We start from the raw sequence: 25,718 nt of genomic DNA, 5'->3' as shown, positions 1-25,718 counted from the left end.
ACTGAAAACGACAGGTAAGGGATGTATTCGCAAACTAAATCTCTACCTCTTCAAAACCATATACTGCATGAACCAAGGATAATATTGAGAATTCAGAATTTTGCTAAACTCTTTAGCTTTAGCCTCAACATTCATAGTAGACAAGTAATTTATAATAAAAGATATCTTGTCCCGAGCTTCTGATACTGGAGCCTATTCCAAATATGCTATAAGCTCATTCCAAATGGCATAGCTTTATTGAATAAAGGATGAGGAAAATTGACAAGCATTTTGAAAATGTCAGATAGTCATAGATCTACGAAAATGTATGTTTGCAACTATAAGCATTTCCATATCATCATTCACCTGCCTAAGTTGCCTCAGAATACTCTATTTCCTAGTAGATATATACATCAAAATTATGGAGCTGGTTGTTTATACTTACGGAAATACGGTAAGGCGTTTCTTGTAAAAAAGTTCACCTTCTTACCACAATCAGTCCTATATCTCTTTCAGAGCACATTTTAGCCAGTCACCAACTACAGATATATCAGATAAGACTCAAAACATTGACCAACAAACAAAAAGAAGAATAAGGGAAAGGGAAGGGGGTTACTGCGTGTGTTGAGCAGCTTTTGCATGCCGTGGGATTACATGCATCTGAGGTCTCTTGCTTCAGCATCTGAAACTATATCAGCCACATTTCTCTCCTGCGTCAGCTTCTTTTTTTCTTTAGTCGTCATAAAGTTTAAATCTTGTTCCAGCATATTTAGCTCTTGAGTTGCTTCTAATCATTTGTGATAACTATGCAAGGAGCTATCCATCTCACTACTCAAATGAGAGAACCAAGAGCTCTGTCAGCATCTACTCTATTAATTATAATAGGGAAAAATAATTAGTAAAATCCGAAATAAGATCTTTAGGTTAGTTTGGGGGTACAGGGGAATCCAGGATTGCAAACACAGTTCTTTATAAACAAAAGAATTATCACAAAGCAGCTAATCTCAGCCTCCGACGCAGCTAATTTCTTCTGGGCTTTTGTTTCTGCTTCGGTTGCAACTTCAACTCACAACTCCAGATTGCGCTCATAAGGGGGGGCATTTAAGGCCTTGGACGTGATTTGGGTCTTGATCTCGTTTCTACAAGTTGCACTAACATATGACATAGCATTTCAAAAGTAAAAAATGAAGAATAAAGTATTATGTTCTATGAGAAATATTTGAAGAAAAAAGCCGTTCCAAATTTTATAGTCTACAAAAATACTACAAAACATGGTTCATTCACACAAAACAATGGCAACTAAAACGTATCCGAAATTCCCGGCAGATGGCCAGTAGCCCAAAGAAACGAAAGAATCGGTTACATTTTTCATATAATCTCCTCTTATAGATAGACTAAAGACTAAAAAATTGACAAGATCCTTGATGGAAACATGGCAACTAAAATTGCAACCTAAATAACATAAAATGGGGAAACTATAGCATTAGTTTAACACAAAATAAAGCACATAAAGTGGAAAAAGTACATGCATGTACCCACACGCACCACAGAAGTTCATCCCAAGGTGACTAGTGTATACACGCATCTCTCCGACCATTATTTATCGCGTGGAATCAAACACAGTGCATACAAATTATTACTAGAAAACATAATTCAACCTAATTTATGGATAAAATTAAATGGGCCATATCACTTTTTTAACATTATACATGTGGTCCCTAGGACACCACTTCTTAATCCAATCAACCTTCTCTCCTTAGTAACCTTGCCCAAAAGAAATTAAACATTTAAAATGGGAAGGAGGCACAGTTAAAGATGTTTTAGGAAATCAACTGGATGTTAAAATGCGTATGCAAATACAACACAAGACAAGACGCCCCTGTGTTATCTCGAAAATCAATTTAAAGACAAGAAGACAAATTGTTGGGACTGCAATGTAAGTGATCGGTGGATAAAAATTCCAAAGCATTCATTTGTGTTCAGGAGACAATAATTGAGAAAATTCGCAGACAACATCCTTCTTTTATGAGTACCAACAAAGTAAGTTATATAATGTGTCAATTGCAAGCATAATCACAAGAACATGTCAGACGGAGATAGAGAGTTGGAGATAAAACCATTATTTAGTATGTGTAGAGGTCACAAGCATTATCAAACCCCCCCATATGACAAACATAACACAGAACTGCATCAAATCTCTTCTAAAACCATCATTATACTACTGCCGCCTGCATACATAAATATGAAATCAAAGGTAGATCCAATATTTGTACCTGTTAAGAGAAACCAGCAGCATCAAAATCCACCAATTCTGTCTCTTTGAATTCTTCCCTGCCTTGTTCCAGGAACAAAAGGTTTTAGATAGTGTGAATGCGTGTGTAGGAATGCACCAAGTGTCAGATAAAAGAAATTTCTGCAAACCTTTTTGTCCCTGGGATTCGTGCAATTTCTTCTTCTTTACCAACAGCCAACGGAGATAAATTTCCAGAATTAGCAGGGTTCTTAGCTATTTCAATCAGCTGTTGTAATGACTCTGGGGATTAAGGTCTTGCAGCAAGCTTAAAAATTAGGAAAACTTTTAAGGACTCTAGATATAATATTCCGGCCATTGCTGGAAGCAGAAAATTAGGAAAATACGTAAGAGCATCAATAAGATTGTGAAGCTCTGTTGTATCTTTAGAATTATTCGTAACGAAAGTTTGTATGAGAGAAATGGCAAATTCAGTAACAGCCATGGGTAGCAACGGCGGGCACATAAGTCAGATGAACATGATATGGCCTTTTTTACCTGAATCTCAACCTCTTTCGCTTCATTAGCCAACTCATTTTCTAGCAGAAATGGGTTTTTACAAGTTTGTTAAAAGCTAAAATAAAGCATACCTTTAACAACACACTGATTCCAATGACTAAACTCTCAACAATTGAGATAAATTCATACAAGAAGAAAGGCTATAGTATATATATAGTCTGTATGATATCTAATGCATCACCAGTATTTATAAATTCGATCCTGCAAACAAAGTGGAAAAATGAAATAAGATACAAATAAAGATCACAAAGATGAACTAGACATAGTACAAATACCAAGAATAAATACCGGCTTCCCAAAATGAATAACGTAAGTAGAAAAATCAGACCGTGCAGTTTTCACAAGTGGCCTACACAATCTCTGTTCAATGGTTTCAAATTTGGTTTATCAAGAAACTTCAGGTACAAATCATGAAACATTGTTTCAATGCTTGCCCTGCCAAAAATATTACCGTTAGACAAAAATAACTGAAAACGACAGGTAAGGGATGTATTCGCAAACTAAATCTCTATTCTTCAAAACCATATACTGCATGAACCAAGGATAATATTGAGAATTCAGAATTTTGCTAAACTCTTTAGCTTTAGCCTCAACATTCATAGTAGAAAAGTAATTTATAATAAAAGATATCTTGTCCTGAGCTTCTGATACAGGAGCCTATTCCAAATATGCTATAAGCTCATTCCAAATGGCATAGCTTTATTGAATAAAGGATGAGGAAAATTGACAAGCATTTTGTAAATGTCAGATAGTCATAGATCTACGAAAATGTATGTTTGCAACTATAAGCATTTCCATATCATCATTCACCTGCCTAAGTTGCCTCAGAATACTCTATTTCCTAGTAGATATACATCAAAATTATGGAGCTGGTTGTTTATACTTACGGAAATACGGTAAGGCGTTTCTTGTAAAAAAGTTCACCTTCTTACCACAATCAGTCCTATATCTCTTTCAGAGCACATTTTAGCCAGTCACCAACTATAGATATATCACATAAGACTCAAAACATTGACCAACAAACAAAAAGAAGAATAAGGGAAAGGGAAGGGGGTTACTGCGTGTGTTGAGCAGCTTTTGCATGCCGTGGGATTACATGCATCTGAGGTCTCTTGCTTCAGCATCTGAAACTATATCAGCCACATTTCTCTCCTGCGTCAGCTTCTTTTCTTCTTTAGTCGTCATAAAGTTTAAATCTTGTTCCAGCATATTTAGCTCTTGAGTTGCTTCTAATCATTTGTGATAACTATGCAAGGAGCTATCCATCTCACTACTCAAATGAGAGAACCAAGAGCTCTGTCAGCATCTACTCTATTAATTATAATAGGAAAAAATAATTAGTAAAATCCGAAATAAGATCTTTAGGTTAGTTTGGGGGTGCAGGGGAATCCAGGATTGCAAACACAGTTCTTTATAAACAAAAGAATTATCACAAAGCAGCTAATCTCAGCCTCCGACGCAGCTAATTTCTTCTGGGCTTTTGTTTCTGCTTCGGTTGCAACTTCAACTCACAACTCCAGATTGCGCTCATAAGGGGGGGCATTTAAGGCCTTGGACGTGATTTGGGTCTTGATCTCGTTTCTACAAGTTGCACTAACATATGACATAGCATTTCAAAAGTAAAAAAAGAAGAATAAAGTATGATGTTCTATGAGAAATATTTGAAGAAAAAAGCCGTTCCAAATTTTCTAGTCTACAAAAATACTACAAAACATGGTTCATTCACACAAAAGAATGGCAACTAAAACGTATCCGAAATTCCCGGCAGATGGCCAGTAGCCCAAAGAAACGAAAGAATCGGTTACATTTTTCATATAATCTCCTCTTATAGATAGACTAAAGACTAAAAAATTGACAAGATCCTTGATGGAAACATGACAACTAAAATTGCAACCTAAATAACATAAAATGGGGAAACTATAGCATTAGTTTAACACAAAATAAAGCACATAAAGTGGAAAAATTACATGCATGTACCCACACGCACCACAGAAGATCATCCCAAGATGACTAGTGTATACACGCATCTCTCCGACCATTATTTATCGCGTGGAATCACACACAGTGCATACAAATAATTACTTGAAAACATAATTCAACCTAATTTATGGATAAAATTAAATGGGCCATATCACTTTTTCAACATTATACATGTGGTCCCTAGGACACCACTTCTTAATCCAATCAACCTTCTCTCCTTAGTAACCTTGCCCAAAAGAAATTAAACATTTAAAATGGGAAGGAGGCACAGTTAAAGATGTTTTAGGAAATCAACTGGATGTTAAAATGCGTATGCAAATGCAACGCAAGACAAGACGCCCCTGTGTTATCTCGAAAATCAATTTAAAGACAAGAAGACAAATTGTTGGGACTGCAATGTAAGTGATCGGTGGATAAAAATTCCAAAGCATTCATTTGTGTTCAGGAGACAATAATTGAGAAAATTCGCAGACAACATCCTTCTTTTATGAATACCAACAAAGTAAGTTATATAATGTGTCAATTGCAAGCATAATCACAAGAACATGTCAGACGGAGATAGAGAGTTGGAGATAAAACCATTATTTAGTATGTGTAGAGGTCACAAGCATTATCAAACCCCCCCATATGACAAACATAACACAGAACTGCATCAAATCTCTTCTAAAACCATCATTATACTACTACCGCCTGCATACATAAATATGAAATCAAAGGTAGATCCAATATTTGTACCTGTTAAGAGAAACCAGCAGCATCAAAATCCACCAATTCTGTCTCTTTGAATTCTTCCCTGCCTTGTTCCAGGAACAAAAGGTTTTAGATAGTGTGAATGCGTGTGTAGGAATGCACCAAGTGTCAGATAAAAGAAATTTCTGCAAACCTTTTTGTCCCTGGGATTCGTGCAATTTCTTCTTCTTTACCAACAGCCAACGGAGATAAATTTCCAGAATTAGCAGGGTTCTTAGCTATTTCAATCAGCTGTTGTAATGACTCTGGGGATTAAGGTCTTGCAGCAAGCTGAAAAATTAGGAAAACTTTTAAGGACTCTAGATATAATATTCCGGCCATTGCTGGAAGCAGAAAATTAGGAAAATACGTAAGAGCATCAATAAGATTGTGAAGCTCTGTTATATCTTTAGAATTATTCGTAACGAAAGTTTGTATGAGAGAAATGGCAAATTCAGTAACAGCCATGGGTAGCAACGGCGGGCACATAAGTCAGATGAACATGATATGGCCTTTTTTACCTGAATCTCAACCTCTTTCGCTTCATTAGCCAACTCATTTTCTAGCAGAAATGGGTTTTTACAAGTTTGTTAAAAGCTAACATAAAGCATACCTTTAACAACACACTGATTCCAATGACTAAACTCTCAACAATTGAGATAAATTCATACAAGAAGAAAGGCTACAGTATATATATAGTCTGTATGTATCTAATGCATCACCAGTATTTATAAATTCGATCCTGCAAACAAAGTGGAAAAATGAAATAAGATACAAATAAAGATCACAAAGATGAACTAGACATAGTACAAATACCAAGAATAAATACCGGCTTCCCAAAATGAATAACGTAAGTAGAAAAATCAGACCGTGCAGTTTTCACAAGTGGCCTACACAATCTCTGTTCAATGGTTTCAAATTTGGTTTATCAAGAAACTTCAGGTACAAATCATGAAACATTGTTTCAATGCTTGCCCTGCCAAAAATATTACCGTTAGACAAAAATAACTGAAAACGACAGGTAAGGGATGTATTCGCAAACTAAATCTCTACCTCTTCAAAACCATATACTGCATGAACCAAGGATAATATTGAGAATTCAGAATTTTGCTAAACTCTTTAGCTTTAGCCTCAACATTCATAGTAGACAAGTAATTTATAATAAAAGATATCTTGTCCCGAGCTTCTGATACAGGAGCCTATTCCAAATATGCTATAAGCTCATTCCAAATGGCATAGCTTTATTGAATAAAGGATGAGGAAAATTGACAAGCATTTTGTAAATGTCAGATAGTCATAGATCTACAAAAATGTATGTTTGCAACTATAAGCATTTCCATATCATCATTCACCTTCCTAAGTTGCCTCAGAATACTCTATTTCCTAGTAGATATACATCAAAATTATGGAGCTGGTTGTTTATACTTACGGAAATACGGTAAGGCGTTTCTTGTAAAAAAGTTCACCTTCTTACCACAATCAGTCCTATATCTCTTTCAGAGCACATTTTAGCCAGTCACCAACTACAGATATATCAGATAAGACTCAAAACATTGACCAACAAACAAAAAGAAGAATAAGGGAAAGGGAAGGGGGTTACTGCGTGTGTTGAGCAGCTTTTGCATGCCGTGGGATTACATGCATCTGAGGTCTCTTGCTTCAGCATCTGAAACTATATCAGCCACATTTCTCTCCTGCGTCAGCTTCTTTTCTTCTTTAGTCGTCATGAAGTTTAAATCTTGTTCCAGCATATTTAGCTCTTGAGTTGCTTCTAATCATTTGTGATAACTATGCAAGGAGCTATCCATCTCACTACTCAAATGAGAGAACCAAGAGCTCTGTCAGCATCTACTCTATTAACTATAATAGGGAAAAATAATTAGTAAAATCCGAAATAAGATCTTTAGGTTAGTTTGGGGGTGCAGGGGAATCCAGGATTGCAAACACAGTTCTTTATAAACAAAAGAATTATCAAAAAGCAGCTAATCTCAGCCTCCGACGCAGCTAATTTCTTCTGGGCTTTTGTTTCTGCTTCGGTTGCAACTTCAACTCACAACTCCAGATTGCGCTCATAAGGGGGGGCATTTAAGGCCTTGGACGTGATTTGGGTCTTGATATCGTTTCTACAAGTTGCACTAACATATGACATAGCATTTCAAAAGTAAAAAAGAAGAATAAAGAATGATGTTCTATGAGAAATATTTGAAGAAAAAAGCCGTTCCAAATTTTCTAGTCTACAAAAATACTACAAAACATGGTTCATTCACACAAAACAATGGCAACTAAAACGTATCCGAAATTCCCGGCAGATGGCCAGTAGCCCAAAGAAACGAAAGAATCGGTTACATTTTTCATATAATCTCCTCTTATAGATAGACTAAAGACTAAAAAATTGACAAGATCCTTGATGGAAACATGGCAACTAAAATTGCAACCTAAATAACATAAAATGGGGAAACTATAGCATTAGTTTAACACAAAATAATGCACATAAAGTGGAAAAAGTACATGCATGTACCCACACGCACCACAGAAGTTCATCCCAAGATGACTAGTGTATACACGCATCTCTCCGACCATTATTTATCGCGTGGAATCAAAGACAGTGCATACAAATTATTACTAGAAAACATAATTCAACCTAATTTATGGATAAAATTAAATGGGCCATATCACTTTTTTAACATTATACATGTGGTCCCTAGGACACCACTTCTTAATCCAATCAACCTTCTCTCCTTAGTAACCTTGCCCAAAAGAAATTAAACATTTAAAATGGGAAGGAGGCACAGTTAAAGATGTTTTAGGAAATCAACTGGATGTTAAAATGCGTATGCAAATGCAACGCAAGACAAGACGCCCCTGTGTTATCTCGAAAATCAATTTAAAGACAAGAAGACAAATTGTTGGGACTGCAATGTAAGTGATTTGTGGATAAAAATTCCAAAGCATTCATTTGTGTTCAGGAGACAATAATTGAGAAAATTCGCAGACAACATCCTTCTTTTATGAATACCAACAAAGTAAGTTATATAATGTGTCAATTGCAAGCATAATCACAAGAACATGTCAGACGGAGATAGAGAATTGGAGATAAAACCATTATTGAGTATGTGTAGAGGTCACAAGCATTATCAAACCCCCCCATATGACAAACATAACACAGAACTGCATCAAATCTCTTCTAAAACCATCATTATACTACTGCCGCCTGCATACATAAATATGAAATCAAAGGTAGATCCAATATTTGTACCTGTTAAGAGAAACCAGCAGCATCAAAATCCACCAATTCTGTCACTTTGAATTCTTCCCTGCCTTGTTCCAGGAACAAAAGGTTTTAGATAGTGTGAATGCGTGTGTAGGAATGCACCAAGTGTCAGATAAAAGAAATTTCTGCAAACCTTTTTGTCCCTGGGATTCGTGCAATTTCTTCTTCTTTACCAACAGCCAACGGAGATAAATTTCAAGAATTAGCAGGGTTCTTAGCTATTTCAATCAGCTGTTGTAATGACTCTGGGGATTAAGGTCTTGCAGCAAGCTGAAAAATTAGGAAAACTTTTAAGGACTCTAGATATAATATTCCGGCCATTGCTGGAAGCAGAAAATTAGGAAAATACGTAAGAGCATCAATAAGATTGTGAAGCTCTGTTATATCTTTAGAATTATTCGTAACGAAAGTTTGTATGAGAAAAATGGCAAATTCAGTAACAGCCATGGGTAGCAACGGCGGGCACATAAGTCAGATGAACATGATATGGCCTTTTTTACCTGAATCTCAACCTCTTTCGCTTCATTAGCCAACTCATTTTCTAGCAGAAATGGGTTTTTACAAGTTTGTTAAAAGCTAAAATAAAGCATACCTTTAACAACACACTGATTCCAATGACTAAACTCTCAACAATTGAGATAAATTCATACAAGAAGAAAGGCTACAGTATATATATAGTCTGTATGTATCTAATGCATCACCAGTATTTATAAATTCGATCCTGCAAACAAAGTGGAAAAATGAAATAAGATACAAATAAAGATCACAAAGATGAACTAGACATAGTACAAATACCAAGAATAAATACCGGCTTCCCAAAATGAATAACGTAAGTAGAAAAATCAGACCGTGCAGTTTTCACAAGTGGCCTACACAATCTCTGTTCAATGGTTTCAAATTTGGTTTATCAAGAAACTTCAGGTACAAATCATGAAACATTGTTTCAATGCTTGCCCTGCCAAAAATATTACCGTTAGACAAAAATAACTGAAAACGACAGGTAAGGGATGTATTCGCAAACTAAATCTCTACCTCTTCAAAACCATATACTGCATGAACCAAGGATAATATTGAGAATTCAGAATTTTGCTAAACTCTTTAGCTTTAGCCTCAACATTCATAGTAGACAAGTAATTTATAATAAAAGATATCTTGTCCCGAGCTTCTGATACAGGAGCCTATTCCAAATATGCTATAAGCTCATTCCAAATGGCATAGCTTTATTGAATAAAGGATGAGGAAAATTGACAAGCATTATGTAAATGTCAGATAGTCATAGATCTACAAAAATGTATGTTTGCAACTATAAGCATTTCCATATCATCATTCACCTTCCTAAGTTGCCTCAGAATACTCTATTTCCTAGTAGATATACATCAAAATTATGGAGCTGGTTGTTTATACTTACGGAAATACGGTAAGGCGTTTCTTGTAAAAAAGTTCACCTTCTTACCACAATCAGTCCTATATCTCTTTCAGAGCACATTTTAGCCAGTCACCAACTACAGATATATCAGATAAGACTCAAAACATTGACCAACAAACAAAAAGAAGAATAAGGGAAAGGGAAGGGGGTTACTGCGTGTGTTGAGCAGCTTTTGCATGCCGTGGGATTACATGCATCTGAGGTCTCTTGCTTCAGCATCTGAAACTATATCAGCCACATTTCTCTCCTGCGTCAGCTTCTTTTCTTCTTTAGTCGTCATGAAGTTTAAATCTTGTTCCAGCATATTTAGCTCTTGAGTTGCTTCTAATCATTTGTGATAACTATGCAAGGAGCTATCCATCTCACTACTCAAATGAGAGAACCAAGAGCTCTGTCAGCATCTACTCTATTAACTATAATAGGGAAAAATAATTAGTAAAATCCGAAATAAGATCTTTAGGTTAGTTTGGGGGTGCAGGGGAATCCAGGATTGCAAACACAGTTCTTTATAAACAAAAGAATTATCAAAAAGCAGCTAATCTCAGCCTCCGACGCAGCTAATTTCTTCTGGGCTTTTGTTTCTGCTTCGGTTGCAACTTCAACTCACAACTCCAGATTGCGCTCATAAGGGGGGGCATTTAAGGCCTTGGACGTGATTTGGGTCTTGATATCGTTTCTACAAGTTGCACTAACATATGACATAGCATTTCAAAAGTAAAAAAAGAAGAATAAAGAATGATGTTCTATGAGAAATATTTGAAGAAAAAAGCCGTTCCAAATTTTCTAGTCTACAAAAATACTACAAAACATGGTTCATTCACACAAAACAATGGCAACTAAAACGTATCCGAAATTCCCGGCAGATGGCCAGTAGCCCAAAGAAACGAAAGAATCGGTTACATTTTTCATATAATCTCCTCTTATAGATAGACTAAAGACTAAAAAATTGACAAGATCCTTGATGGAAACATGGCAACTAAAATTGCAACCTAAATAACATAAAATGGGAAAACTATAGCATTTGTTTAACACAAAATAAAGCACATAAAGTGGAAAAATTACATGCATGTACCCACACGCACCACAGAAGTTCATCCCAAGATGACTAGTGTATACATGCATCTCTCCGACCATTATTTATCGCGTGGAATCAAACACAGTGCATACAAATTATTACTTGAAAACATAATTCAACCTAATTTATGGATAAAATTAAATGGGCCATATCACTTTTTCAACATTATACATGTGGTCCCTAGGACACCACTTCTTAATCCAATCAACCTTCTCTCCTTATTAACCTTGCCCAAAAGAAATTAAACATTTAAAATGGGAAGGAGGCACAGTTAAAGATGTTTTAGGAAATCAACTGGATGTTAAAATGCGTATGCAAATGCAACGCAAGACAAGACGCCCCTGTGTTATCTCGAAAATCAATTTAAAGGCAAGAAGACAAATTGTTGGGACTGCAATGTAAGTGATCGGTGGATAAAAATTCCAAAGCATTCATTTGTGTTCAGGAGACAATAATTGAGAAAATTCGCAGACAACATCCTTCTTTTATGAATACCAACAAAGTAAGTTATATAATGTGTCAATTGCAAGCATAATCACAAGAACATGTCAGACGGAGATAGAGAGTTGGAGATAAAACCATTATTTAGTATGTGTAGAGGTGACAAGCATTATCAAACCCCCCCATATGACAAACATAACACAGAACTGCACCAAATCTCTTCTAAAACCATCATTATACTAATGCCGCCTGCATACATAAATATGAAATCAAAGGTAGATCCAATATTTGTACCTGTTAAGAGAAACCAGCAGCATCAAAATCCACCAATTCTGTCTCTTTGAATTCTTCCCTGCCTTGTTCCAGGAACAAAAGGTTTTAGATAGTGTGAATGCGTGTGTAGGAATGCACCAAGTGTCAGATAAAAGAAATTTCTGCAAACCTTTTTGTCCCTGGGATTCGTGCAATTTCTTCTTCTTTACCAACAACCAACGGAGATAAATTTCAAGAATTAGCAGGGTTCTCAGCTATTTCAATCAGCTGTTGTAATGACTCTAGGGATTAAGGTCTTGCAGCAAGCTGAAAAATTAGGAAAACTTTTAAGGACTCTAGATATAATATTCCGGCCATTGCTGGAAGCAGAAAATTAGGAAAATACGTAAGAGCATCAATAAGATTGTGAAGCTCTGTTATATCTTTAGAATTATTCGTAACGAAAGTTTGTATGAGAGAAATGGCAAATTCAGTAACAGCCATGGGTAGCAACGGCGGGCACATAAGTCAGATGAACATGATATGGCCTTTTTTACCTGAATCTCAACCTCTTTCGCTTCATTAGCCAACTCATTTTCTAGCAGAAATGGGTTTTTACAAGTTTGTTAAAAGCTAACATAAAGCATACCTTTAACAACACACTGATTCCAATGACTAAACTCTCAACAATTGAGATAAATTCATACAAGAAGAAAGGCTACAGTATATATATAGTCTGTATGTATCTAATGCATCACCAGTATTTATAAATTCGATCCTGCAAACAAAGTGGAAAAATGAAATAAGATACAAATAAAGATCACAAAGATGAACTAGACATAGTACAAATACCAAGAATAAATACCGGCTTCCCAAAATGAATAACGTAAGTAGAAAAATCAGACCGTGCAGTTTTCACAAGTGGCCTACACAATCTCTGTTCAATGGTTTCAAATTTGGTTTATCAAGAAACTTCAGGTACAAATCATGAAACATTGTTTCAATGCTTGCCCTGCCAAAAATATTACCGTTAGACAAAAATAACTGAAAACGACAGGTAAGGGATGTATTCGCAAACTAAATCTCTACCTCTTCAAAACCATATACTGCATGAACCAAGGATAATATTGAGAATTCAGAATTTTGCTAAACTCTTTAGCTTTAGCCTCAACATTCATAGTAGACAAGTAATTTATAATAAAAGATATCTTGTCCCGAGCTTCTGATACAGGAGCCTATTCCAAATATGCTATAAGCTCATTCCAAATGGCATAGCTTTATTGAATAAAGGATGAGGAAAATTGACAAGCATTATGTAAATGTCAGATAGTCATAGATCTACAAAAATGTATGTTTGCAACTATAAGCATTTCCATATCATCATTCACCTTCCTAAGTTGCCTCAGAATACTCTATTTCCTAGTAGATATACATCAAAATTATGGAGCTGGTTGTTTATACTTACGGAAATACGGTAAGGCGTTTCTTGTAAAAAAGTTCACCTTCTTACCACAATCAGTCCTATATCTCTTTCAGAGCACATTTTAGCCAGTCACCAACTACAGATATATCAGATAAGACTCAAAACATTGACCAACAAACAAAAAGAAGAATAAGGGAAAGGGAAGGGGGTTACTGCGTGTGTTGAGCAGCTTTTGCATGCCGTGGGATTACATGCATCTGAGGTCTCTTGCTTCAGCATCTGAAACTATATCAGCCACATTTCTCTCCTGCGTCAGCTTCTTTTCTTCTTTAGTCGTCATGAAGTTTAAATCTTGTTCCAGCATATTTAGCTCTTGAGTTGCTTCTAATCATTTGTGATAACTATGCAAGGAGCTATCCATCTCACTACTCAAATGAGAGAACCAAGAGCTCTGTCAGCATCTACTCTATTAACTATAATAGGGAAAAATAATTAGTAAAATCCGAAATAAGATCTTTAGGTTAGTTTGGGGGTGCAGGGGAATCCAGGATTGCAAACACAGTTCTTTATAAACAAAAGAATTATCAAAAAGCAGCTAATCTCAGCCTCCGACGCAGCTAATTTCTTCTGGGCTTTTGTTTCTGCTTCGGTTGCAACTTCAACTCACAACTCCAGATTGCGCTCATAAGGGGGGGCATTTAAGGCCTTGGACGTGATTTGGGTCTTGATATCGTTTCTACAAGTTGCACTAACATATGACATAGCATTTCAAAAGTAAAAAAAGAAGAATAAAGAATGATGTTCTATGAGAAATATTTGAAGAAAAAAGCCGTTCCAAATTTTCTAGTCTACAAAAATACTACAAAACATGGTTCATTCACACAAAACAATGGCAACTAAAACGTATCCGAAATTCCCGGCAGATGGCCAGTAGCCCAAAGAAACGAAAGAATCGGTTACATTTTTCATATAATCTCCTCTTATAGATAGACTAAAGACTAAAAAATTGACAAGATCCTTGATGGAAACATGGCAACTAAAATTGCAACCTAAATAACATAAAATGGGAAAACTATAGCATTTGTTTAACACAAAATAAAGCACATAAAGTGGAAAAATTACATGCATGTACCCACACGCACCACAGAAGTTCATCCCAAGATGACTAGTGTATACATGCATCTCTCCGACCATTATTTATCGCGTGGAATCAAACACAGTGCATACAAATTATTACTTGAAAACATAATTCAACCTAATTTATGGATAAAATTAAATGGGCCATATCACTTTTTCAACATTATACATGTGGTCCCTAGGACACCACTTCTTAATCCAATCAACCTTCTCTCCTTATTAACCTTGCCCAAAAGAAATTAAACATTTAAAATGGGAAGGAGGCACAGTTAAAGATGTTTTAGGAAATCAACTGGATGTTAAAATGCGTATGCAAATGCAACGCAAGACAAGACGCCCCTGTGTTATCTCGAAAATCAATTTAAAGACAAGAAGACAAATTGTTGGGACTGCAATGTAAGTGATCGGTGGATAAAAATTCCAAAGCATTCATTTGTGTTCAGGAGACAATAATTGAGAAAATTCGCAGACAACATCCTTCTTTTATGAATACCAACAAAGTAAGTTATATAATGTGTCAATTGCAAGCATAATCACAAGAACATGTCAGACGGAGATAGAGAGTTGGAGATAAAACCATTATTTAGTATGTGTAGAGGTCACAAGCATTATCAAACCCCCCCATATGACAAACATAACACAGAACTGCATCAAATCTCTTCTAAAACCATCATTATACTACTGCCGCCTGCATACATAAATATGAAATCAAAGGTAGATCCAATATTTGTACCTGTTAAGAGAAACCAGCAGCATCAAAATCCACCAATTCCGTCTCTTTGAATTCTTCCCTGCCTTGTTCCAGGAACAAAAGGTTTTAGATAGTGTGAATGCGTGTGTAGGAATGCACCAAGTGTCAGATAAAAGAAATTTCTGCAAACCTTTTTGTCCCTGGGATTCGTGCAATTTCTTCTTCTTTACCAACAGCCAACGGAGATAAATTTCCAGAATTAGCAGGGTTCTTAGCTATTTCAATCAGCTGTTGTAATGACTCTGGGGATTAAGGTCTTGCAGCAAGCTGAAAAATTAGGAAAACTTTTAAGGACTCTAGATATAATATTCCGGCCATTGCTGGAAGCAGAAAATTAGGAAAATACGTAAGAGCATCAATAAGATTGTGAAGCTCTGTTATATCTTTAGAATTATTCGTAACGAAAGTTTGTATGAGAGAAATGGCAAATTCAGTAACAGCCATGGGTAGCAACGGCGGGCACATAAGTCAGATGAACATGATATGGCCTTTTTTACCTGAATCTCAACCTCTTTCGCTTCATTAGCCAACTCATTTTCTAGCAGAAATGGGTTTTTACAAGTTTGTTAAAAGCTAAAATAAAGCATACCTTTAACAACACACTGATTCCAATGACTAAACTCTCAACAATTGAGATAAATTCATACAAGAAGAAAGGCTATAGTATATATATAGTCTGTATGTATCTAATGCATCACCAGTATTTATAAATTCGATCCTGCAAACAAAGTGGAAAAATGAAATAAGATACAAATAAAGATCACAAAGATGAACTAGACATAGTACAAATACCAAGAATAAATACCGGCTTCCCAAAATGAATAACGTAAGTAGAAAAATCAGACCGTGCAGTTTTCACAAGTGGCCTACACAATCTCTGTTCAATGGTTTCAAATTTGGTTCATCAAGAAACTTCAAGTACAAATCATGAAACATTGTTTCAATGCTTGCCCTGCCAAAAATATTACCGTTAGATAAAAATAACTGAAAACGACAGGTAAGGGATGTATTCGCAAACTAAATCTCTACCTCTTCAAAACCATATACTGTATGAACCAAGGATAATATTGAGAATTCAGAATTTTGCTAAACTCTTTAGCTTTAGCCTCAACATTCACAGCAAACAAGTAATTTATAATAAAAGATAACTTGTCCTGAGCTTCTGATACTGGAGCCTATTCCAAAGATGGAAAGAAGAGTCAAATCTAAAAGAGAATAACAAAACAACACATTAGACTAACATATATGGTAATGGAATAGACTGCCTTACGATACACCGCACATAAATACAACCGGAACATAATTTAAGTAGGACATACTGACATACAGACGTACAATATAAAACTCCACATTGTCTTAGAAAATACTATGAAATTCAAATTTACAGTCCTAGCCGGGATTGGGATTGAGGACATCAATGCTCCAGCATATATATAGCTTTTACCTTGGCAGATACTTGCACTTGACTAATTGCAAGTATAATCACAAGAACATGGGATTCGAAGAGAAAGAGTTGGAGATAAACCATTATTTAGTATGTGTAGTGTGCACAATCGTTATCAAACCCCCCCATATAACAAACATACATAACTGCATCAAATATCTTCTAAAAGCATCATTATACTACTGCCGCCTCCTTACAGAAATATAAAATGATAGGTAGATCCTATATTTAGTACCTGTTGAGAGAAACCAGCAGCATCAAAATCCACCAATTATGTCACATTGAATTCTTCCCTGCTTGTTCCATGAAAAAAAAGGTTTTAGATTGTGTGTGTAGGAATGCACCAAATGTGAGATAAAAGAAATTACTGCAGACCTTTTTGTCCCTGGGGTTCGTGCAATTTCTTCTTTACCACCAGCCAACTAAGACAAATTTACAGCATTAGCTATTTCAATCAGCTATTATAATGACTCAGGGGATTTAGGTCTTGCAGCAAGCTGAAAATTAGCTCAAACTCACCCCTTCTTTACAAGCTCGGATTCTCACCCCTTCTTCAGATTCACCCCTACTTTCATCCCCTTTTTTTCTCTTTTTTTCTTTCTTCATTCTTCTTTTTTCCTCTTATTTTCTTTTCTTCAATCTGTTCTTTTTTTTTCGTTTTTTTTTCTCTTTTTCATTCCAATTTCTTTTTTTCCCTTTTTTGTTCTCTTCGACCTCTTCCTGGACTTACCCTTCCTCTTCACAAGCTCAGATTCTCACCCTTTCCTCATCCCAGATTCACCCCTTCTTTTACATCTTTTTCTAGGATACTAAGAGGGCCGTCTTCTTCCCTCTTCTCTCTCTGATACAGCAGGTTAGCAATAGCTGAAATGCTGCCGTTCTCTCTTCATCTTGGTCTAATATTCTAGGATGAGTCATCTTCTGCCCTCTTCTATCGCTGATACAGCGAATAGTTGAAATTCTACCATTCTCTCTTTCGGTGCAGAGGACGGTAGCTGAACAGGTTGCAGTTCTTCTCTTTTTCCCAAAATGGAGCAGCATCGAACAGGTAGGGTGGGTTCATCCTATTTTCCAATGGGGCGTGCAGGAGGGAGTGTAGTGAATAGATGAAGTCCCCTTTTTACTTCCAGGAAAGCATTTGTTTTTTTTTTTCTATCTCCTCGCGTAGCGGCTACTTGAGAAGTTAGCCCTAGTCCTCTTGTATAAAATAACCATTTCACCCATTTTGTTGGTGGATGAGACGAGACCTTTTAGGAGCATTCCAATTATGCCCATTTTAGCTCCATTTTTTCAGTTGATTTCCAAACTCCTCTATTTTCTTCCCCCGAATTCCTTGTCCTCAATTTTCCTACACAAAATCCAGGTAATTATGTAGCCATTGAACTACTAAAGCTCTAAAAGTATTAACTAAATACACAATGGCTTCAAAAACTTTGTATTCAAGGATAAATTTAAAAGATAACCATAACCACAAAATGAGAAAGACTAAGAGAAAATGAGAAGAACAAAGTAAGTTATATACAGTGTCAATTCCAAGCATAATCACAAGAGCATGGTAGACGAAGAGAAAGAGTTGGAGATAAAACCATTATTTAGTATATATAGAGGGCACAAGCATTATCAAACCCCCCATGAAACAAACATAATATATAACCGAATTCTTTTTCCTCTCTTTTCCTACACAAAATCCAGGTAATTATGTAGGCATTGTACAACTAAAGCTCAAAAATGTTTAACTAAACACACAATAGCTTCAAAAACTTTGTATTCAAGGATCAATTTAAAAGTTAACCATAGCCACAAAATAAGGACTAAGAGAAAATGAGAAGAACAAAGTAAGTTCTATACAGTGTCAATTGCAAGCATAATCACAAGAGCATGGGAGACGAAGAGAAAGAGTAGGAGATAAAACCATTATTTAGTATATGTAGAGGGCACAAGCATTATCAAACCGCCCATGAAACAAACATAATACATAATACATAACTGCATCATTATACTACTGCCGCCTCCATAGAGAAATATAAAATGATAAGAAGATCCAATGTTTAGGACCTGTTGAGAGAAACCACCAGCTTCAAAATCCACCAATTATGTCTCATTGAATTCTTCCCTGCTTGTACCTGGAAAAAAAAAGGTGTTAGATTCTGTGAATGTGTGTAGGAATGCACCAAGTGTGAGATAAGAAAAATTTCTGCAAACCTTTTTGTCCCTGGGGTTAGTGCAATTTCTTCTTTACCAACAGCCAAAGGAGACAAATTTCCAGAATAAGCAGGGTTCTTAGCTATTTCAATCAGCTGTCGTAATGACTCAGGGGATTCAGGTCTTGCAGCAAGCTGAAAATTTAGAAACCCATTCTTTATAAGCTCAAACTCACCTCTTCTTCACAAGCTCGGATTCACCCCTTCTTCAAATTCACCCATACTTTCATCCTTTTTTTCTCTTTTTTTCATTCTTCATTCTTCTTTTTTTCCTCTTTTTTTCTTTTCTTCAATCTGTTCTTTCTTTTTTCTTTTTTTTCTCTCCTTTTCATTCCAACTTCTTCTTTTTTTCCTTTATTCTTTTCTTCAACCTCTTCCCGGAATCACCCCTTCCTCTTCCCAGATTCACCCCTTCTTATACATCATTTTCTAGGATAGGAGGGCCGTCTTCTGCCCTCTTCTCTCTCCACTACAACAGGTGATACAACAATAGCTGATATGCCGGCGTTCTCTCTTCATCATGATCTAGCAATATAGGAGGAGTCATCATTTGCCCTCTTCTCTCTCTGGTACAGCGGGTGGTACAGCAAATTGCTGAAATGCTACCATTCTCTCTTTTGGAGCAGAGGATGGTAGCTAAACTGGTTTTGGTTCTTTTTTCCCAAAATGGAGCAGCATCGAACAAGTAGAGTGGGGTCATCCTATTTTCCAATGGGGCGTGCAGGAGGGAGGGCAGTGAATAGATGGAGTCTCCTTGTTACTTCTTGGAAAGTATTTGTTTTTTTTCTAACTCCTCGCTTGGCGGCTACTTGAGGATTTAGCCCTAGTCCTATTGTATAAAATAACCATTTCACCAATTTCTCGGTGGATGAGACGAGACCTTCAAGGACTTTTTGCGGCTTTTTTTAAGTTGATTTCCAAGCTCCTCTCTTTTCTTTCACCGAATTCTTTTTCCTCTATTTTCCTACCCAAAAGGATCCAGGTAATTATGTAAGGTTGTACAACTAAACCTCAAAAAGTTTTAACTAAATACACATTAGCTTAAAAAACTTTGTATTCAATTATCAATTTAAAATTTAACCATAACCACAGCATAAGGACTAAGAGAAAATGAGAAGAACAAAGTAAGTTCTATTCAGTGTCAATTGCAAGCATAATCACAAGAGCATGGGAGATAAAGAGAGAGTAGGAGATAAAACCATTATTTAGTATATGTAGAGGGCACAAGCATTATCAAACACCCCATATAACAAATATAATACATAACTGCATCAAATATCTTCTAAAGCCATCATTATTCTACTGCCGTCTCCATACAGAAATATAAAATGATAAGCAGATCCAATATTTAGTACCTGTTGAGAGAAACCAGCAGCTTCAAAATCCACCAATTATGTCTCATTGAATTCTTCCCTGCTAAGCCCTGAAGTGACCTTCTGAGCTCGCTTGATACTGAACCACATAAAGGTTCCTAATTGTGACTTAAGGGCCTCTTTAATCAACACGCAAGGTATAGAAAGTGATGTTTTGACAAATTCACAATATCATTAGCATTTAAAAAAATAGAGTAATAAAGGAAAGGTTATCTATACTTAAAAGGTTACATTAGCAAGTCTTCCTGCCAACCTTGATACCATCAAATGTGCTGCATTTCGTATTAGTTTCTCATCAGGCTCCATGGCATAGTCCTGCCATTTAAAAACACATAACTTATTTAGTATTTGTATTGTTATATACACTACTGAAAAAAGGACCCTTCGAATCAACGAATCGGAAAGAGTAATAAAATTAATTACTGCAGGAAAATTGTTTCTAAAATTAACCAATGTAGGAAACTTCTCCAATATGTATGTCCAATCATTAATTTGATTTTCCTACATGAGCTTATATGATTTCTGGAGTCACCCAGCCATAGAAGTGGCAACAAGCTGTTTACATTCTGGCATTGCAGAAATATTAAAATCATGAGAAAGATCAGAGGAAGTGGTGAGTTAATGTAATAAATAGAAAATCAACAGAGATAATCTTTAGTTTTCTTGGAAGTGCTCGCATATGACACCTCTGCTATGATAGCATAACCCATTAGTTACCATTTCATACAAAGAAATTGACTTCAAAATTCTCAACCAGCTACTTGATGCTTAAATCTATCCAACACCATACATAAGAGAAAAAAAATCATAACCTAAGAGGCACAAGATGTCACAGTATAGTATATGAAATTTTGGCTACACATCATCACAAATCCAACAACAAAACCAGACTATGGATTCAATAATTTCATGCCCAGATTCATACCAGAGAAAACATCGAACTATTTTGAACAGAAAAAATATATCCGGAATAATAATTTAGAACAATCAGTATATAAGATCTAACCAAAAAGTACTGCTTTCAGGTTACTTTGAAAAAAAATTGTAATCCTCAAAAGATTAGCAAACATATACTCATATATAGACTGTTCCCTATTTAAAAAATGGCCTCATCCTTTCACATATTATGCATTTACTAACCGAATGCTAAAATACTACAAGTAATCTCCATCATAGCATCAGTATTTGGCCATAAAGAACAACACATAGAACTTTGAAATATGGATCTCTTACAAGCAAGAATCTTCCAATGACGTATTCATTTAAAATAGTGGGACAAGCTTCCAACAACAACTGCAAAAGTGATGAAAATGTATGTCGCACTATTACCTTTAAAATAGTGGCCAATCTTCCAAAAAGATATTCAAAAGTGAACCCGAAGGTTGAATGTGACTAGGAGAGAGGTCCTGAACATCCTTCAGAAACTTGATATATTCCTGGAGGCATGCACATAAACCAGAGCATGAAATTACAATTATAAAAGACCACAAGATGGCACTTGCAGATGCAAATTCTAAAATTAGTCTTGGCAAATAATATTTCACAGAATGATTTGTTTACACCACAACAGACATTAACTTGCTTTTTTGTCCTGGGGATCTTAATAGGGAGGGATTTTAAAAAAGAGAAAACACTAACCTCATAGAAAGCATCTTTACTTGACACTAATTGAGTGCTCATCCAGCTTCCAAGACCCATGATTTCTTTTTTAGATGCAAGTACAGCAAATCGAATGCCAAAGTAAAAAGAAACATATCTAGCAAGTACTTGGGATAGAGGCTGTGAAAACATTTAACAGATATATTAAGATGCCAAGATTTGACAATCAATGGGGTTTATATATCAAAGGGCTCATTTGACCTTGTGCATAAAGGCTAGCATTAAACAAAGTGGCACAACACTGTCTCTTGCTTTCTCCTAATAGAAAGTTGTTGATGTCTTTCCCCATCAATGGTTTGGACTGCATGTAAACAAGGTTAAAAATGCAACAAGGAAAAAAGTACAAACAATATTAATTCCAAACACATACATAATGGACTAAATTAAACAATATGTATTCGAAACCCATACATAATGGACTAAATTAACACAGCACTTGACCAAATTTTTATCAGTTATTTGCTAGTATTATTTCTCTAATAAGTAAATCCCACTCAACAGAAAAAAACATCAACAAAATCCATGTTCAGCACAGTGAAAATATCAAGAGACCATTGTAACTCTCCACAAATCTAAATCATGTGGCCTTACCATCAAGATTTAGGATCCACTTAATATACGCTGGAAGGAACTTCATCATCATCATCCAGTTGGTTAAAAGTAAGTATGTTTTTCAGACATGATATGCATCGATGATTACATGACACGGAAACATGCATGGCCTATGTATTTCTTTAATCTTGATAAAGGCTTCCGAATTTATTTAAACTAAATCATGAAACCTACCAGTGAAACAAAAGTCACAAGAAAGCCTTAATTAACTTTTCGTCAAGAAACAAGATCAAAGAGAGAGGGTAAAGGACGGAAATATAAGAAATGCTCTTGGTCTTGTTTAGAAACAGCATAAATTCATTTCCACATATTATCGGTATTGCTATGCAAGAGGTAGAACTGAACGTTGTGGTGATTACCTGTTCTTCTTGAATCTATGACCTTAATGGGTGCAGCTCTTATCTCCCCCTGTTTCTCCTTTCCTCATTTTTACTCTTTCTCGGTTATGGTTGTAAAGATAACTTGTGGGATACAACATTGAGGCTTGCTCACATATATATTGCAACAGTGCATTTTGTTGGAATTTGATAGAGATTGAATCTGCATTATCCTTGACTTTTGTTAGGTAGCAAGGTGTGCTCATGAAACATTAACAAAAGTCATCATTTGGAAGGAGAATAACAAGCTTCTTCCCAGCATATATGGTATCACTTGTAAGCCCATTAGCTTCCTTAATTTCCTGGATAGGTACTACACAAATTACCCACATAAAACATCAAATTCCAGGAATATAATTTTTTCATCCAACAAAAGAGTAAAACTCAAGCAAACATACCCCATATTTTCTTGACAAGCCCCAGAGTGTATCTCCCTTCACAATCTCCAAAGCTTTCCTCTAGTTTCGGCCACATTTTGAGCCACTGATGCAATGACAGGGGCGGCATACAATTATAACCAAGTCTGTAACAAAGACACAAGCAAACGTAGATGTCACACGACTTTACACATCTAACTCTAGTTCAGCGCCTCATGCGAAGCGTCAACATTCTTACCACACATGATATCAATATGTATATTTGAAAATGAGCAACATCACCATGTACCAAACTGACAACTGCATGAATGATTTAGCTTCTATTTTTCTGTTTTAGTCCAATCAATCAAACAAAACACAGATGAAATTCATAATTTTTAAACTACTTCCAACTCAATAAGTGAGGCTCCTAGGAAGTTCAAAAACAAGAGAGGGTTTTTTTGGTAATTTCGAATCAACCTTTCTTCTTCTCAAAATCAACTCTAAATTCACAATAGCAAAAACATTATGAATCAAATTGACGTAAACTATATAAAGAAAAAAGAAAATACAATTTGATTACCTGAAGACGCGGTGGCTGTTGAGAGGAACGGCGGCGGAGGTTTAGCGAGAGGCTTCTCGGTCTCCATTCTAAACATGAACCCACACCATCTTCTCAATTACTCATTCGAGGCAGCACCATGGCAGCCCAATCGCGACTGACGGAACCAACATACCGGAGCCGTACGCCGATTTACACAGAGGAGGACCGGCCGTTCAGTTTTTACTGAGGAAGGTGGAAGGGACAGTGCATAAAAGAGAGAGATGAGAGGAGAGAGAGCAAACGGTCGTAATTTTATTTTTCAAATTTTAATCCTTCTTGACAGAGTTTCGATATTTGAGAGAATACAAATTTTCAATTACTATATGAAAATTTGTCATTAATTTTACAGTATAATAATTGTAGTAATACGGTAATTGAGTACAATAATTTATTGTATCTGTAATTATTAGTACTATTTCATATATACTTTATTTATATTTTACTATTTTATTTTCCAATACTCTATAATATTATAATATCTACTATATTACTATTAATATAGTAATAAAGTATTACTTCATACATCCACCACTAGAAATCCCGGCTTACCATTTTAGTTCATCCGTCATTAGGAGTCTTGGTTCATTTTACTATAAGGACCTGTTTGATAAGTTGGTAATATACTTGTATGACTATTTTCAAGTGCTTGGTATCATAGTTAACATATCATGTAACCTTGTGTTATCCTATATGGCTCGACCATGTAAGCTTGTGTTATCCTATATGGCTCAACCAAGCCTGCAATTTTTCCTCAAAATACAAGGTTATGTATCTCACAAATTTGGTCACATAGCATTTCCGCATCATTTCTTGTCTACCAAACAACAACAAAAAAAACTCTAATCTGAGCTTATCTTGACACAAAGTTTGCATTTTTTATCTTACTTTGCAAATATTCTCATATCTCATCTTTCTTATCAAACGAACACTAAATGGTCTTACTTTTCACAAATTCATTTTATTCACATTCTATTATAAAACTAATAATATAAAAATAGATTCCACATTCTCCGGTCTTTTCTCACATTCTTGTACATTTCTTAAAACTCATGTCAAACTCAAATCAAATTTCTAATAGAGGAAAGAGGGAATACTAATATTTACTTCGAATCCAAAAATTTACAATCAAGATATGTCATCTGTGGATAATTAGTACTTTTAGAATAGGCTATTTGCTCGAAAATAATATAATTGTCGTGTCGCACTCTTGTTAAATTTCAGCAACGACTTCTTTAAATTTATGGTTATGTCGCTGCCAATGATGGACCGAGGTGGGGTTGGGCGGGGTTGGCCGACCCCACTGTCGGTCCTTGGTGATGCTGAAAAAATCCATTCATTTGTTCGTCGTCCCACTGCAGCTTCGCTTTCGACCCCACGGCAACTCTAGCTCGAAGTTGAAATGAAAAAGGGTATAAATTGGAAAATTAGAGAAATAGAGGGAGGAAGATTAACACTACAAATTTTATGGTACCGTCCCCGGGCAGCACTACTAGGTACAACCCTTGGCTTGCCAAAAGCCTTCGTCTTTCTTCTCATGCGTTCATCCTCATTGTCCGACAGACGCATTCCTCAATTTGAATTACAACTACTCCTTGAACTTGAAACTCAAATAAACCTTGGGCGCGGCCACAGCGAGAATGCATTTGTTTAATACTAGTAATTAAATAATTCCTACATATTTTGATAATACGTGGAACTCATAATTATTAATTTTAATACCATTGTATAATGCGTAAAATTGATTTTAAAGTGTGGTAGATAATTAGGTAATATGAATTCATAATTATTAATTTTAATACCATTAGAATTGATTTTTATT

The 25,718-nt window shown here is 35.7% G+C and overlaps 1 protein-coding gene across 50 annotated transcripts in view; it reads right to left on the bottom strand.

The window, feature by feature from the left end:
- The window catches only part of LOC125216834 (uncharacterized), a 31,610-nt gene extending 7,457 nt beyond the window's left edge, over positions 1-24,153 (bottom strand). For 11 of the 50 annotated variants that reach the window (XR_016130630.1, XR_016130629.1, XR_016130656.1 and 8 more), the window contains exons 1-30: positions 23,879-24,153; positions 23,338-23,462; positions 22,922-23,252; positions 22,152-22,251; positions 21,930-22,070; positions 21,621-21,727; positions 20,523-20,606; positions 20,274-20,370; positions 18,920-19,882; positions 18,773-18,840; positions 17,237-18,065; positions 17,093-17,139; positions 16,953-17,010; positions 16,303-16,448; positions 15,404-16,225; positions 13,052-15,317; positions 12,612-12,974; positions 12,153-12,289; positions 12,005-12,066; positions 9,801-10,870; positions 8,902-9,723; positions 8,754-8,815; positions 6,551-7,632; positions 6,111-6,473; positions 5,652-5,788; positions 5,504-5,565; positions 3,847-4,369; positions 3,676-3,769; positions 2,401-3,223; positions 47-2,314 (exon numbers count right to left, since the gene is read on the bottom strand). The gene's annotated coding sequence lies outside the window, so the exon portion shown is untranslated. The remainder of the gene's footprint in view (positions 1-46; positions 2,315-2,400; positions 3,224-3,675; positions 3,770-3,846; positions 4,370-5,503; positions 5,566-5,651; positions 5,789-6,110; positions 6,474-6,550; positions 7,633-8,753; positions 8,816-8,901; positions 9,724-9,800; positions 10,871-12,004; positions 12,067-12,152; positions 12,290-12,611; positions 12,975-13,051; positions 15,318-15,403; positions 16,226-16,302; positions 16,449-16,952; positions 17,011-17,092; positions 17,140-17,236; positions 18,066-18,772; positions 18,841-18,919; positions 19,883-20,273; positions 20,371-20,522; positions 20,607-21,620; positions 21,728-21,929; positions 22,071-22,151; positions 22,252-22,921; positions 23,253-23,337; positions 23,463-23,878) is intronic. The other 39 variants (XR_016130665.1, XR_016130666.1, XR_016130671.1 and 36 more) reach the window with 39 other exon arrangements.
- Between the last annotated feature and the right edge of the window lie 1,565 nt (positions 24,154-25,718).

The sequence above is a fragment of the Salvia hispanica genome, chromosome 5, assembly GCF_029641045.1.
Source record: "Salvia hispanica isolate PSC_SH4W2 chromosome 5, Shi_PSC_v1, whole genome shotgun sequence".
Taxonomy (NCBI): Eukaryota; Viridiplantae; Streptophyta; class Magnoliopsida; order Lamiales; family Lamiaceae; genus Salvia; species Salvia hispanica.
Note: the sequence above shows the minus strand (reverse complement) of the source record. Positions and strands in the feature narration are given on the sequence as shown.